This window comes from Macrobrachium nipponense, chromosome 1 (genome assembly GCF_015104395.2).
Source record: "Macrobrachium nipponense isolate FS-2020 chromosome 1, ASM1510439v2, whole genome shotgun sequence".
Lineage (NCBI taxonomy): Eukaryota > Metazoa > Arthropoda > Malacostraca > Decapoda > Palaemonidae > Macrobrachium > Macrobrachium nipponense.
This window is the reverse complement of record NC_087200.1, coordinates 118950844-118966403: the sequence shown is the minus strand read 5'-3', so window position 1 is coordinate 118966403 and position 15560 is coordinate 118950844.

Sequence of the window (15560 nt, the reverse complement as noted above, 5' to 3'; positions counted from 1 at the left end):
GAAGCAACATTATCAACCTACTCATTTATTCAAAGCATTACCGACAATCGCAAGAGCGCCAAACGACAGCATATGTATAGCTTATATGGGCGCCCATGATACCACCAGCAACTAATTTCGCCGTTACCAACGACAAAATCTTCGGCGCGTCACGCTACGCGACAGCTGTAATTATCACTGGTAACTGTCAATCACAGATTACGCCATAAAAGACCCCGATATAAGCCCCTCCGCTATAGAACACCGTGTCATCCTCCCCTAAGAACCGGGTGACCCAACAACAACCGACCCCCCCCCCCCCCCCCCAAACACCAGTACTTCCCAGGCTTCGGGCCCTAAAAACGCCCTAATTTATTCGATGTAATTAAGTCGGGGGAAGGGGGCGATCCCTGGGAGGAAAGTGCTTTGGAAATGAGAATCCAGCAATGGAGTGAATAAACGATGGGGCGAAATGTTCAGGGGGCATCGTTAACCTAATTCACTGTGGGGTTTTGTCAACAGAATAAGTGTGGGCTGCTAATATTAATGGTGATGCTATTCAAGCCTACAACTACCATTGCGTTTTAGTTTCTATTCCAATCACTAATGCTGAAGCTCGTTTAGAGTGACAGCACTAGAACTAATGCCACTATATTCTACTCATAGAGAAAGCCCCACAACAAAGCTTACCTTCTCACACAACAATAACAACAAATATTACAAAGAGTATTCCCCTTGAATATAAAAAATGATTGTCTTATAAAAGGCCACTGCTTTAATTCATGCAACTCTATTCAACTTATTTTTTAATGACAGTTACTGCAGCTCTTGGCCTTGAATATTTCAAAAGCCGATTACATAATTCACCTAAGGACGATTGAAAAGGACAAAAGCAGAACTGAATTTTGGTCCAGGTAGGAGTTGTCCAGTTAGCCATTAGGTCAAGGTCTAGAGGATCACGATAGTGTTTCTTTTGGTATTAAAGCCTCAACTAACATTACGCTCCTTTTAGACTTCACACCAACTTCCAACGTGAATGAATATTTATCCCACTTACTGCAACAAAAGTTTCAATTAAAGTCACTGTCATAGCTTCATCAACTCTTAAACCTAGATCAAAACCTTCACCCAATAGTCGTTTCCTTTCAAATTATAACATTATCGTCAAAATAACACCAATGCCTCGAACTTGCCAAACTGCAAAATAATAATAATAATAATAATAATAATAATAATAATAATAATAATAATAATAAATAATTAATAAATAAATAAATAAATAAATAAATTTAAAAAATTGTCCAACAAAACACGGACAACCACGAGGGAGGGGGCTGGAATGCAAACAGTTAAAAGACTCATCCATCTGCATCACAGCTGTTTAAAGAGTAGGACGGGGAAAATCTCTCTTCCCCTTCCTTCTCACACATTACGCTCATACATCCCCACACTTAAAGCCACCCTTTTTCTTTCAGTAGCCTTCGCAACCCCCATTGGGCTTCTAGCGCTATGCTAATTCAGATTATCTCGGCGGTGCACTATCGCGTATGTGGAAATACATACAGAATTGTCTTTATGACTAGTTATGGTATAGACAGCTGGCTAGATAGATGGATAGAATCTTCTTCGGTCCTATAGTACACATCAGGTTTCTTATCCGAAATATACTGAGAGTTTGCTGATACTCGGAGTCACATTCCGGATCAGCAGTTTATGTCCTTCCCACAAAAAAATTGCGAAACTCTCTGTCTGCCTTTGTTTCCTAAATCATTGCGACTCCAAACATGCTTTTTCGCTGACGGGCTCTTAGACTACGTTTTCAACTTTTGTGTGTGGGAAACTGTCATGTACCAGCATGTGACGTTACTCTTTAAATCGAGTAGTTTCTAAATAATACTCACTTCATTATGAGTAAAACAAAAGAAATGCATTTCTAGCAAAAGCAGAGCTTGATTTGAACAACCATGCCCTTTCCACCACACACAAAAATAACGAAGAATATGGTAACCCTATCTGACTGACATGCCACCACCCTTCCCTCCACTCAAAAATGAATAATTTCCAAATCCTTAATACTATAACGAAGTACAAAGCTTAGGCAAACACTCGAGATCAGCCCATTTGCGTATGACTGCATAACTCTTGAATACCACTCTGATCTGAAATATCAAAGTGAGGATACTATATAATGACAATCATCTTTCGACCGAGACTCATGGCATTCACTGTACAGTACACATACAATGGCCCTTATCCTTTATAACAAATGAACCTCAAGGATAACAGAACACACTTTTAGATGTAAATGCAACTTTTCATACATATAAATTACAACTGTCCTACATAACGTCGAAAATTACAGTGTACGACACAATATCTTGTAAGGAAAGTTATTCACAAAACAAAGCCATACTTTCAGATGTCACAGACACCCTCCACATACTAGCCAGTGGAAATGGTGTCATTACCAACACGAAGCCAATCAACTACATTTCCATGTTCTATACCTACATTCGAATATCAGTCGAATGATAGGAGAAATACATAATAATATCCGAGGAAAAATGTAAATTAAGAAATATAATTATGAAGGTTGAAAGGTTTTCAAGCTATCCAGGTAGTAATACACAAATTTAACCCAAATTAAAAAAATCACAGTATACTAAGTTAAAAGCACTGATTTTAAGTATATATAATATGTATGTATGTATGAATGTATGTATACATATATATATATATATATATATATATATATATATATATATATATATATATATATATATATTATCAAATATATATATATATATATATATATATATATATATATATATATATATATATACACACATACACATTTATGTAATCGGGATTAAGCGGTTTTTATGGTACCTTTACATAGGATTTCTATTATAGAGAGGAGGTAGAATTTATAATGTGATACGTAAGATAGAAGGGATAATCAACATTATATTTGATGGAGGTTAGCTGTATAAACACTACAGGGGTTTTGCTGTATAAACATTGTAGTGGTTTTGATAATATACTTGTCAGTTAAGGGATTAATAATGAGTGGTCAGTTAGTGATAAAAATTCTCCCAGTAAGTTTAAGAGGTCAGTAGATAAAGACCATATTTATTTTAGTGAGAAATTTCAGTCTTTAATAATTGACTATGAGGTTGGGTGTGTTAGTTCATGACAGATTGGTGTGTTAAAGCAAGACTTTATTTTTTTTTTAAGATCATGTAGACTTGTCAAGGGGTGAGTTAGATCCTATCAATGACGAAACATGGACACACGATGACTTTAGAGGATTCCCAAGCTCACGCAAATGGCAACAATGAAGACAACTTAGGATCTACTGCCCCAGTTGTAGGGGCTTCACACGGGCGACGAGGTCACAGGTCTCCAATGCAGGGACGAGATATCGTCGATGGGTCGTCTCAGGATAAAATTTGGGGACAAATCAGGAGTCTACAATACTTCTACGAGGAGGGTGCAGGACACACTTGCATGGGAGTCGCAAAATATTTCAAGTTCGGCAACAAGGTGGCGGTTACGGTTTCTTCATCGGAAGACGGCAAATCTACAGTTTAGCAGCGAGGGTGTTAGGAGACACCTATAAGGGTCAGACCCTTAATAATGGCTCACGCAAAGTCGTTTCGAATGGTTCATGGTGCTCTGCCAGGATCTACAACTCATCGACAAAGGTGTTCATGAAATACTTACATGGGGATCACGAGGCGGTTAAAGTTGCGCCTACACTGGAAACGAGTTATCCTTCACCGAAAGCTACACAGTTCCAGTGATTGCTGTTATGGTAGCGGTAATGATCATCAATGTGTGTTGCAGGAGCCATCAAATTTAGATGCACCCGACAGAGTAGAAGAACCCCAGCAGCAGAAGTAGCTCTAAATCATGTGGCAAGTAAAGACATTATGAAATAGTATATACCAGTAGCCATGTCGTGTGGACATTATGAACTAGTATATACCAGTAGCCAATGTAGTGTGCGACAGGGGTACACACGTGTAGGTGGCCGAGCCATCTTAAGGCGCTGGTTAGACGTGAAAATAGACATATTAAAATAAATGGGGTTGATAACCTTAGCTCTTGCCGCTTAGAGACAGGTGCAAAACAGTGGATTCCTAAAAATGTTGAGATAAAAAACAACACGAAAACATGTCATTCGTGGGATGACGAAATGTCCAGAGATATGAGGTAAACCACAAAGGAAGGTTACTTCAGGTCGCTTCAGGTCACCAAGTGCGCACATTCGTTGTACGTATACATGGGAAAATGGAAATGTACAGAATAGTCTAACATGAGTATGTTTGTGTATTCAGTAGAATGCATGTATCCTTACGTCTGTTGGTGGGCATACATACATACGATGGTTAGAACAAGTGAATGAGATATAATCATTTCTAGTATGAGGATTAAGGGGCATTACCTGATATTGATTGTGTGTGAGAAACAAGGGAAGGCGTTTGGAGATCCGTCGGAAAAGGTAAAGTGAAAGACTTTGAAAAATTATACCTTTTATGTAGTGACATTGAGTTCAGGCTAGAGAAAGGGAAGTGCAATGCGACACTCATTCATTGACGAACTTTAACAATTCATTGTTTGATAATTATATTCTCATTTTCAGATGGATTCGAAGTCACCATTTAGAAAAATGGGTTGTCTAGACTTGTGTTGACTTTTATTGATGAGACTATGAATAGTCGGACAGAAAGAGATAAGAGGGGGGTACTTATTTAAATATGATTTCGGGAAGAGTAATGGTAGTTTAGCGATTTTTTGCCGTGATGTTCTTTAACTCATTTTATTCCATTTTCATGTTAGCTATTTTGGGAAATAAAAATTATATTTTTGTAATAAAAAAAAATTGTTAAACTACCATTACTCCTCCCGAAATCATATTTAAGTAAGTACCTCCTCTTATCTCATTCTGTCCGACTATTCATAGTCTCATCAATGAAAGTCAACACAAGTCTAGGCAACCCATTTTTCTAAATGGTGACCTCGAAACCATCTAAAAATGAAAATATAATTATCAAACAATAAAATGTTAAAGTTCATCAATGAGCGGGTTTCGCATCGCACTTCCCTTTCTCTAGACTGAACTCAATGTCACTACATGTAAGGTATAATTTTTCAAAGTCTTTCACTTTACCTTTTCCGACGGATCTCCAAATGCCTTCCCATACAGCGTGTTTCTCACACACAATCAATATCAGTTAATGCCCCTTAATCCTCATAATAGAGATTATATCTCGTTCACTAGTTCTAATCGTCGTACATATGTACGCCCACCAACAGACACAAGGATACACACATCCTACTGAACACAGAATGTACGCACACTAGACTATGCTGTGTGTTTCCATTTTCCCATGCACAAATACAACAAATGCTCACACTCGGTGACCTAAAGTAACCTTCCCTTGTGGTTTACCTCATATCTCTGGGATGTGTTTGCATCTCGTCATCCTGCAAACGAAGTGTTTTCGCTTTGTTTTTTATCTCAGCATTTTGAAGAATCCACTGTTTAGCACCTATCTCTAACAGGCAAGAGCTAAGATGTGTATAATTATATATATATATATATGATATATATATATATATATAAATGACAACAGTTACATCATTTGCTTTTCCTGACCATGACTAAAGGAAAGAAGGGAATGGATGGAGGAAAGGTAGCATCATAAAGGGAAGCTAAAATTCTACACTTTGTTTAATAAAATGAGTTATACATAAGCAGATGAAATGATGTTATGAAAAAATTACAATAGACTGTACACAGAAAAATTTAATATGTATCAGCATTTTTCCCAAAATGATAAGATTCGTTAATAACGAAAAGGGCCTGAGAAGCCGACAACAAATAAACAACTGACACAATACAAAGAACTAACCCTTTATATGAGACCATTAAAAAAGTTTTCTTAAACTCAAATAAAAAAAATTTATTAGCATAAATATCTTGAAGATATCATAACTAACCAGAGCCATTTAGACTTTTCTAAATGAATGAACATTACCATAAATAATTTTAGTCAATTATACCTGAATTAAAATACATAAACACATTATATATATATATATATATATATATATATATATCTATATATATATATAAATATAATATATTTATATTATTATATATATATATATATAGATTATATATATATAATATATTATATATATATATATATTATATATATATTAATATATATATATAATTATTATATATATATATATATATATTGCGTGTATAGACCCTACTAAAGCATAAGATATATATATAATTATGCATATAAAGTGATAAAATACATTTATCTTCCCAAATTGCATGACTGAACCAAAAGTTTGTTTCAAACTTCATTATCTAGTTTTCCAATTACTACGGCTGTAAGATTAAATTCATTGAACATTCATTAAAATTAATGATATGTCAACAAAACTAACTCTTGCGTATACCACACTTCTAAATTTCTGTCAGTGATGAATATACCTAGTTCCATTTCCAATGCGGAATTTAAAACTGATGCTTTGTTTTCATTTCTTCTTTGAAACCCTATCTGGATATTTAATACTATTCTTATTCTAAACAAACTTCTTCCGCCTTATTTCTCTTCTCTATTTGACATTCACGAAAAGAAACAGGGTTTTATCAACGTAATGAATTCTCACTTGAACACCAGCAGGGAAATACCATCTACATATCAGTAAGGACACCACGGCCAAAACCCGGAACAGCATTTTGAACAACTTTATTGGGACATATTTCGAACAGTACTATCACTCGTTATCAACCTGCAAATTAAAATACATGACATTGTAATTCTTGTAATAAAATTCACCATAATACAGCAAAATGACATACAAAAAATTATAAGAGTACGTTAAAAGGTGGCTAATAAAAAAATGTTTAAAAAATGGCTAGTTTAAACAACTGAGCAAATAAAGTAAAATAAAGCAAAATGCAAATTTAAGCCACAAAAACGGATGGTACAAAGGAACAGTAAACACACTAAGTCAATATGCAAACCAACAAAACTCAGACTAAAAACATAGACGTGTGGTTACAGCTACATTTCTAGCCAAAGAAGGCTTTATCTTCACAGAATATAGAACTTCTAATATGTCGAGGTCTGTAGCAAACTGAGCAGAGGTTAAAACAGAAAAATCATCAATATGTAAAGGGTGACCAGTCTCCTCGCTGTGTACTCTAATTGCACTGTAACTAGGTCTTGAAAGATAATTGCCTGTATGAAATGACCTACCAAGGTGTTCAAACCATCTCATCCACGCTGATCTGGTAGTTTTTCCAAAGTTAAGTGGCATCACAACCACTGCACTGCTATTTATAGATCAGATTGGACTGAGGGCTTGTTCGTATAGGGTCTTTAATTTTAAAGAAATTTCCTAATTTACTTTGTAAAGTGAAATATATTTTGATATCCAGCTGAGGGTAACCAATGGACAAAATAGAAATTTATTTCTTTAAAATTAAAGACTCTACAAGACTTCAAGTCCAATCTTATCTATAAATGGCAGTGCAGTGGTGGTGATGTCACTTACGTTGGAAAAACTACCAGATCAGCTTGGATGAGATATGTTTGAACACCTTGGTAGGTCATTTCATGCAGGCAATTATCTTTCAAGACCTAATTACAGTCCAATTAGTGAACATAGCGAGGAGACTGGTCACCCTTCACATGTTGATGAATTTTCTGTTTTAACCTCTGCTCAGTTTGCTAAAGACCTCGACATATCAATTCTATATTCTGTCAAGATAAAGCCTTCTTTGCCTAAAAAATTTGAGTTTTGCTGGTTTGCATATTGACTTAGTGTATTTACTGTTCCTTTGTACCATCCGTTTCTGTTAGTTAAATTTGTATTTTGCTTCATTTCATTTTATTTACTCAATTGTTTAATTAGCCATTTTATAAACGTTTTTTTATTAGCGATGGCAAATATTCTGTAACTATACATATTGCATTTGTTGGGGAAAACGCGGGGTTATGTATATCATGCATATATTATGTGCTTTGTGATGGGGGAAGTTCACTTGTCATTATCTTTTTTTTTTATTTTTCTTTTTTTTCCTTTTCTTATGACAGATGTAATTGGGGATTGAGCTTTAAATAGGATTTCTTTTTGGACGGGAGATGTATTTGTCGGGGGTTTGTGATTTACGTAAATGGGCGTTTTGTAATTAATTATGTGAACAGTGAGGAGTTTTTACTGATTTTGTGGGTTGCTGAAATATCAGAGCTTGAGAGAACATTTTTGATAATTTTGGGGCTGGGCTTGTTACGTGATTTTTTTTTTTTTTTTTTTTGGGGGGGGGGCTCTCATTACTTTTTTTCTTTTTTTTATTTGCAAGAATGTGCGAGTTTGAAATGTGATGACAGAAGTCCGTGGAGTTCCTGTGAGTCTGAATTCTGGATTGTGTGTCTGGTGTGTGAATTTGGTGAATTTTTTTTTTTTTTTTTATTATTATTGGAGAATTAAGTTAGAGAACTTAATATTTTTTTTCTTTGCGGAGTTGTGATAATGACTTATGATTTGGCGATCCTTGGAGTTCCTTCACGAGTTGAAGTTAGAAATTAGTTAAGTTGTCATATTGAATGGAGTTAATTGGGAGACGTTCAGTCAGTTTTTTGGGGGAATTTTTGAGGTCATTATTTGATAGAAGTAGTATGTCTGGGGTTAATTTTCTTTTTTGATTGACCGATGACTTGACTGACATACTTAAACACACCATAATCGTCGTTCCCCGATGCTAGCAAGACGCCCACCAGCCGTTGCAGAGATTTGGATGTTTTCCACTGGGAGACGTTTCACCTTCCTACAGCGTGCTATGAGTCTGTGCAGGCAATTGCAGACAAAGAGGGAGATTCAAGTATCCAAGATGGAGAAAAAATTTCTGCATCTAATTGTTTTTGGAGATGAAGTGTGATAGACATTACTTTGTACTGCCAGAGACGTGCAGTTATTACTATATTTTTTGTTTAATGAGCCGGCCAATGTGTTTTTTTTATATATGAGCTGTTTTATGTGGCCTGTGGCTAGGCAGGGGCTAGGCAAGGGCTAGCAGGATGGTGGCCGAGCTAATCTGTAAAAAGGAGGAATGTACAGATTCATCATATTTAACTTCCCATGGAGACAGAGTCCGAGCAACAGCTTAAGAAAGCTGATAACTCTTTTCTGGGATGGTGAGACATTAAGATGCTTACGAAGCAGGTCAATGGTCGTCCTGTGGGTATGTGAGTTCGAGAGAAGGTGACTTTGAAACCAGTTGAAAGCAGTTTCTGGGTGTGGAGGAAGGGTGTGAGTTTGTCTGTACGTGTGCGCCTCTTTCGTTCATAACGACAGGTAACTAGGCAGAATGGAGGAGACGGCTGCCTTGGGGAGAAAGAGCTTGGATGGCTCTACAATGTGTTTTTGTTTAAGTGTGTGATGTTCCAAGCTCTAATGGGTAAGAGTTAATGTGCTTTAGCCAAAGGGATGGCTTGTTTCTGTTTTTGACATTTTGTAAAGATGTTCTATTTCATTTAATCTTTTGACTTTGTCTTTACAATTGTGTGTGCTCACTAGTGTGTTCTCCTCTTTTAAACAGGCGGTTCTAGTGGAGGGGACTAAGTGTCCTAGTGGGGGGAACTATAATATTTTGGAGAAGAGATAATTGGTGTTTGACTATTACTGATTAAGACTATTATTTACCGGGGGTTATCTGAGTTAATTGAACTATGAGTTATCATTCTATTAATTATCCTGTAAGAATCTGAATTATTCAATTAGTAATTTGCTTTGGATAAACGTATATTTTTGTAGCTCCGACTCTGATTTGGTGACCTTAGATAATGGAGTGGAGGTTGCGAGAGAGAGGAAGGCTATTGCCAGTGATTGCCGAGAGAGAGAGAGAGAGAGAGAGAGAGAGAGAGAGAGAGAGAGAGAAAGTGTTACCAGTTCGCCTTCCACTATGGCTAAACGTCTACTAAATATGAAAATAGCGGGGGGCGACGCTCCCGTTGTTAATATATATATATATATATATATATATATATATATATATATATATATATAATTTGTGCACGTATCGTAATATAAAGTACTCTACATGAACAAAATCAATCTACATGTGGATGAAGTGCTTGCATATATAGAAACAACTGAACATTATACCCATATAACGATTCTGCGCCACAGTACATAAGAAAAGTGTTTCAATACTTTAAAATAAAAGAAAAAATACATAAACAGTTTTGCCCTGAAATGATCATTAATGAATTTAAGACTACAAAATCTTCTAATATATAATAAAAGCATTCCTAATCACATTGCGAATAACATGACTAGATACTGAATTCTCCATAAACTCACTGTTTTAGAATAACAAAGATCAGCTACATTATCATAACATAAACATCTACGTTAAAATAACAACATTGTAAGTTAATTGTAATCTAAATTACACAACAAAAAAGAAAACTGTACATAATTTTGCCAACACAACATATTCTTAAAATGCCAAGGAAAGAATCTTTCACAATTACCAAAGAGAAAGCAACTCGACACAATATTCCGAAAATAAAAATTAATGCCTTTGCAAAGAAAAAGAAATCCGACATATATCATAATTAAGAGAACGACAACACACAAGAAATTCAGGAGAATCGTCCCCAAACGAAGGGAAAACAAACTGTCTCCTTCGCCAACGAAACAGCCCAACAAACACAAGACAAAAAAAGTACAAAAATCGATGAACCGAATTAGGTGGGGGCCCTTCCCACCATGAAGGTTAAGAACAAAGAGCACGAATTGGCCTTGAATGTATAGAGAGACAGAGGGGCACACACACACACACAATACGTCGGCAACAGAAAACCGGAGGAAAAGGCGTCCTGCGTCGGTTGCCTGGTAACAGTGGGGGAGCTGACGCTTAATCGATAAATATATTTATATATATCATATGGGCTGATGAGGAGTGGGGAGAAGGGAAAGGGAAGGCAGCTCCCTTACAGGAGGGGAATTGGAGGAAAGGGGGTGCGGACGGATCTCTATAATCAGGATTTGGCGATTGGAGAATGAGATTTGAAAAGCGAAATGTCAGGGTGACAGGGTAGGAGTACACCAGAAGGCTGCTGCTGTGCACACAACGACAAGGGAAGTGCATTGATGCTGGGTCTGCCAGACAAAAATGTACGTGACAGAGCGAGAGTATTACACACTCCATATGTCAATATTAAACACAAACTATATATATATATATATATATATATATATATATATAATATATATATATATATTATATATATATATCCTAGGTTTATAACAAGATATTAAACCTTTGAGGAAAATTAAAGATCATAGAATAGAGCAATAACTAACATCGCAACAAACAAGGAAGGTATTGGATAGCTATGTAGCTTTATCAAGGGCATGATTACAAGAAAGTGATAAGTTTATAAGCAATAGCTAGCATGCCGACAAACATGCATACTGTGTATATTGAATGTATAAGTATGTATGTATATATATATATATACATATTTATATGTATATATAATATATATATATTATATTAGTATATATTATATCTATATTCTATAGTTTATTCTGTATACATCTATATTAATTAATATATATTATAATTTATTATATATCTATATATATAGATTATCTTTATATATATATTATATTATATATATATATATATATGTGTGTGTGGTTGTGTGTGTGTGTGTGTGTGTATATATATGATGCTCTTTGAAAGATATGATTTTTCTCGTACCTGTTGCCTGTTCAATATATTTACAGTATATTAAACAGTTACATCTTGACAGATATAACTGCCAAGATCTCGGAAAAGAATCCTGGTCGTGAATGACGACCATAGCGGACAATGCTTGCAGATAATTCTTGTAAAAGAATCTTAAAATACTACTATGAAATCGAAGTCAATATTAAGATGAGTCAGGTTCAGAAGGTAAACGGAAACCAGGATCATTGAAAAATGAATGTCAGCAAGGATGGTAGAAATATGAAAGTAGTTGGCTCGTACACATATATGGCAGGGAATATAAGGATGATGGTAAGCTAGAACAGAGCCAAAAGGGAAGGAATAAGGATATCTGAAAACCAATGGAAAGAAAACTTGGGATGCGTGACGGGACTGTTTGGACAACTATGCTACAAGAAAGTGAGATGTGGATACTGAACGCAAAGAAAACAAAGCGAGATCAATGCTGTCAGCTTGGGTAAAATGGTAAGGATAGATGACAAGATGGATCACTGCGTTTTGACGTGGACTGACTGCTCAAGGACTGAAAGAAGGATGACCGGTCGGTGAAAAGGGAGTTTAATTCAGATGCTTTGGAGGGAGAAGAGGAAGACGAAGGTATGAATGGGATTGACGGAATGGACTGGGTGTGTAATCTTCACTTAGAACATAAACAGGATAACATTTTTAGACCTGGCCTATGTTTGCTTAAAGCTCACTAGTAAAGTCAACCTAGATTATTTAGTGGCTCTGTATAAAAGAATAAAGAGCAGAAAAGGCAAATCCGAAATCGTTCTTATTTTGAACATTATGAGAGAGAGAGAGAGAGAGAGAGAGAGAGAGAGAGAGAGAGAGAGAGAGAGAATTTGACAGTTGTTCGTGGCATATAGTACATACAAAAAGATTCCTCTATCATTTCCAAATTCTAAGTCAGTTTCACCACTGACTCAGTCGTCCCTAAACGGCCCCTCTCCCAAAATGTCTGTTCCACCACTGCCAACATCTTCCCAAAAGAACCAACACCTGCTCTACCCCCATAACACCTGCATCCTATTCAGACATTTCATTTGGTGGTCGGCAGCTGTTGCCGACGATGATGGTGTCCGGGCGTTTTGATGAAAGGGCGTCCTGTCACTCTGATTTTTCTGAGAGATGGTCATCTTCGGAGGGAATAAAAGGTGAACATTTTATTAGATATCTTATGAAAAAGTAAATTTACTCCAATTTACGGAGGAAATAAATGGTGGATTACTTATCAGTAGTGTTATAATGAGAAAACATGACTGGCCGTATACAATTGCTTCTGCTTTCAATTGCGGACACCAGTCTCAATATGCATTAATATATAAATCCATAACTTTCTTGTACATGCACTCATAAATGTTTTGCAACATACTTCAAAACTTTTCGGACAAAAGCTTAGAATAGTGACATCTGGCGCTTTTTGGCAACTCTTTATGAGCGCTTGAGACAACTTGAGACACTACTGGTGCGTCAGAAATGACCTATTGTCTCCCTTAAACCGATTTTTTTTTTATATTGTTGCCATACTTACTTCATTACAGGATGTTACTATAATACTTCATATGTCATTGCTGTTCTTATATTATAATATTTTCATCTCCAAAGGCCATCACTACCTTCATGTTGTACCTCCTTCGTATGTGTGAAATAGTAACATCGACAAACAGTACGACTTTTGTGAAGAGTTGCTGGCATATGAAGATGAATCCAATTTTTCAAGAATACTAAGTACAAAAGTAGGCATTATATATATATATATCTCACTTCATATTGAGTAACAAAATGATAGGCACAAGTAGCAACTGAAAAAATCAGAAATTACTCATGTTAACAAACACACACATATATATATATATATATATATATATATATATATATATATATATATATATGTGCGCATGTGCATGAAGTGCGATTATATTCGATATATTACAAAAATAGACGTGAATTTGTTAGTCTAGGACAGTACATTTTATATAGGCAGTTGGGCAAATAGGACAAAATGTCATTAAAGGAAGTCACAATACATGATGGGGCCAGATATATATATATATATATATATATATATATATATCTATATATATATATATATATATAATAATATATATGCTTCACTAATTTACAATATACGAGGAATTAATCATTCAAATACCAATCTTACAAATTTTGATTCATAATGTTGTGCCCGCAAATCTTTTACAAAAGTCGTAATTTTTTGTTGTAGATGCTACTAGGGCTAATAGGTAAACTTATAATAGTCTCAAGCCTATCTATGTCTACGAAGTTCACACATATGATGGAGATGAAGCATAAGAAGAGTGCTGACCTTTGAAATATTACAGTAACATACTTTAATGAAGTAAAGTATGACAACAACGTCGGAAAAAAATCGGTTTAACCCTGGAGAGGTAATGCTGGGCATAAATAACCATGAAGCTGCGCAAAAACGTTTTTTTAAGAACTGCGCAATTGGGTTTCCCGTTAGTCAAAAAGTTAGCCCGTGAATCGACAGCTGAGCTGCTGAGCATGCGCTCTTGCAGATGTCGAACGTTCTCTAGCTGCTGCTCTGTTCACCTCGACACCACAAAACGTTTTTCATGAGTATACCGGTCATTTATGACCCACCCGTCCGTTGTACGTCAGTATAGTGAAAGTCACAGTTTTTATATAATTCATTATAGCGTAATTGTCATTATTGATATTTTTATACAACTTTTCTGAATGATTTTCTCCTTTGCTCAAGACACCACCAGGTGGATGAATTAGTGTGAAGATTTTGTAAATATTTGCATTCTGTGAATTTCTGGAAGTTTTCTGTAAGTGATTAGAAAATCATACGTATTTTTTTTAGATATTTATTAAAAATATTTTTTTCATTCTTTGTTTGATTTAAACACGTGAGTAGCATTAAGGGTTGTTGAAACCAATAAGACAAACCCTAATTGTCTTTACAACTTAGTGGAAAATATGTTATAAAAACATTTTTTTACGGCCAGTCATATATGCCCAAAGTTACCTAAATAGGTAACGCAAATTACCGTTACCTGACCAGGGTTAAGGGAGACAACACATTACTTCTCTGACGCATCAGCAGTGTCTTGAGTTGTTTCAAGCGCTTACAACAGAGTTACCAAAGAGCGCCAGGTGTCACTATTATGAGCTGTTGTCCGAAAAGTTTTGGAGTATGTTGCAAAACACTTTTGAGTGAGTGTACATAAAAAGATTTGGAAAAAAAGAATAAAACATACGCACTAAACTTTTTAAAAGACACAATAACTGAAATACAACATAAGCGGCAACTGGAAAACGGCACAAAGCGACTGGAGTCCTACAACAGCCACCACTGTTGCTGAAAACAATAAACCGAAGTTGCGGGAATATAGCATGAAAAATTAAATAGAAAAACAGTATAATGAGTAACTCCTCCAAATATCACAGGAAGATGTATAACAACAATTCAAAACTTGGAATTCCATATTCCAAACATATAAAATCCAATATAAGCAATAGTTGAAATGCAATGGAAGCAGTCTTTATAAATCCTCGCATCTTGTACGTGCAGAATAATGCACAAGTAACTTAAAATCAACCATCTGCGATAATTGGAAAGCGATATGTGCAGAATCATTTAAATGCACAATGACCTTTCATTCGCAGATACAACAGTATAAGCACCAAGCAAACAAATACAGGATGCAAGCTTACATGGAAGAAACTAAGGAATTAAATTTGCTCGGCATCCTTTGATACTCAAGTAAAT